Here is a 2,229-nt window from a genome sequence, read left to right as displayed (position 1 = left end):
CTTATACCACGAAGATTCTGTTGGGGAATCTAAGAGATATGCGCCCGGCCTAAGGTAGAATGGAAGTGGTTGTCAGTCACGTGCGTTCATAGGTGAGAATGATGATGAGTGTCACGGATCATCACATTCATCAAGTTGAAGTGAAGCACTATATCTTAGAATAGGAATAACGAGAATTGAATAGAAAATAGTAGTAATTGTATTGAAACTCGAAGTACAGCAGAGCTCCACACCCTTAATCTATGGTATGTAGAAACTCCACCGTTGAAAATACATAAGTGAGAGGTCCAGGCATGGCCGAATGGCCAGCCCCCATGATCTGAGAACTAATCGTCCCAAGATGTCTAATACACTAGTAAAAGGTCCTATTTATAATAAACTAGCTACTAGGGTTTACAAGAGTAAGTAATTGATGCATAAATCCACTTCCGGGGCCCACTTGGTGTATGTTTGGGCTGAGCTTGATCTATCCACGAGCTGAGGCTTCTCTTGGAGTTGAACGCCAAGTTGTAACTCCGAGTCGTGACGTGCTTTGGGCGTTCAACTCCGAGTCATGACGTGTTTCTGGCGTTTTACTCCAGACAGCAACATGGAACTGGCGTTGAGCGCCAGTTTACATCGTCAATTCCCGAATAAAGTATGGACTATTATATATTGCTGGAAAGCTCTGGATGTCTACTTTCCAACGCCATTGAGAGCGCGCCATTTGGAGTTCTGTAGCTCCAGAAAATATATTTCGAGTGCATGGAGGTCAGATTCCAACAGCATCAGCAGTCCTTTGTCAGCCTCCTTCTCAGAGTTTTGCTCAAGTCCCTCAATTTCAGCCAGAAATTACCTGAAATCATAGAAAAACTCACAAACTCATAGTAAAGTCCAGAAATGTAAATTTAGCATAAAAACTAATGAAAACATCCCTAAAAGTAACTAGATCATACTAAAAACCACCTAAAAACAATGCCAAAAAGCGTATAAATTATCCGCTCATCAGATTCACGTCCTCCCCTTCCTCCCTAGTTTCGGCCATGTTAATTATGTCAATGGCCTTGCACTCTCTTTTTGGATTCTCTTCAGTATTGCTTGGGAGAGTACTAGGAGGAGTTTCAGTGACTTTCTTACTCAGCTGGCCCACTTGTGCCTCCAAATTTCTGACGGGGGACCTTGTTTCACTCATGAAACTTAAAGCGACCTTAGACAGAAAAGAGACTAAGTTTGCAAAATTAGAGGTGCTCTGCTCAAAATTCTCTGTCTATTGCTGAGAAGATGATGGATAAGGCTTGCTATTGTTGAGCCTATTTCTTCCACCATTATTAAAGCCTTGTTGAGGCTTTTGTTGATCCTTCCATGAGAAATTTGGATGATTTCTCCATGATGAATTATAGGTGTTTCCATAAGGTTCACCCATGTAATTTACCTCTGCTATTGCAGGGTTCTCAGGATTATAATCTTCTTCTTTAGAAGATGCCTCTTTAGTACTGTTGGATGCATTTTGCCATCCATTCAGACTTTGAGAAATCATGTTGACTTGTTGAGTCAACATTTTGTTCTGAGCCAATATGGCATTCAGAGCATCAATTTCAAGAACTCTCTTCTTTTGAGGCATCCCATTATTCACAGAATTTCTCTCAGAAGTGTACATGAACTGGTTATTTGCAACCATGTCAATGAGTTCTTTAGGTGAATGGATCCACCTGCAGAATGGTCCAGTGACATCTTAGAGAATTCAGATAGACCATAATAGAATATATCCAAAATGGTCCATTCAGAAAGCATGTCAGAAGGACACCTTTTGGTCATCTTCTTGTATCTTTCCCAAGCTTCATAGAAAGATTCACCATCTTTTTGTTTAAAGGTCTGAACATCTACTCTAAGCTTGCTCAGCTTTTGAGGAGGAAAGAACTTAGCCAAGAAGGCCGCGACCAGCTTATCCCATGAGTCCAAGCTATCTTTAGGTTGTGAATCCAACCATATTCTAGCTCTATCTCTTACAGCAAAGGGGAAAAGCATGAGCTTGTAGACTTCAGGATCTACTCTATTAGTCTTAACAGTCTCACAGATCTGCAAGAACTCAGTTAAAAACTGGTAAGGATCTTCTGATAGAAGTCCATGGAACTTGCAGTTCTGTTGCAGTAGAGCAACTAGTTGAGGTTTCAGCTCAAAATTATTTGCTCCAATGACAGGGATTGAGATGCTTCTTCCATCAAATTTGGAAGTAGGTGTAGTATAGTCACC

The 2,229-nt window shown here is 41.0% G+C and overlaps 1 non-coding gene across 1 annotated transcript; it reads left to right on the top strand.

Annotated features, from left to right (window-relative positions):
* Positions 1-1,764: 1,764 nt before the first annotated feature.
* Positions 1,765-1,872, top strand: LOC127742651 (small nucleolar RNA R71). The gene has a single exon (XR_008004004.1). It is a non-coding gene; the product is annotated as a small nucleolar RNA R71 (small nucleolar RNA).
* The last annotated feature ends 357 nt before the right edge of the window (positions 1,873-2,229 follow it).

This window comes from Arachis duranensis, chromosome 1 (genome assembly GCF_000817695.3).
Source record: "Arachis duranensis cultivar V14167 chromosome 1, aradu.V14167.gnm2.J7QH, whole genome shotgun sequence".
NCBI classification, from domain to species: domain Eukaryota; kingdom Viridiplantae; phylum Streptophyta; class Magnoliopsida; order Fabales; family Fabaceae; genus Arachis; species Arachis duranensis.
The sequence above is the reverse complement of the archived record's forward strand: the minus strand, read 5'-3'. Positions and strand labels throughout refer to the sequence as shown.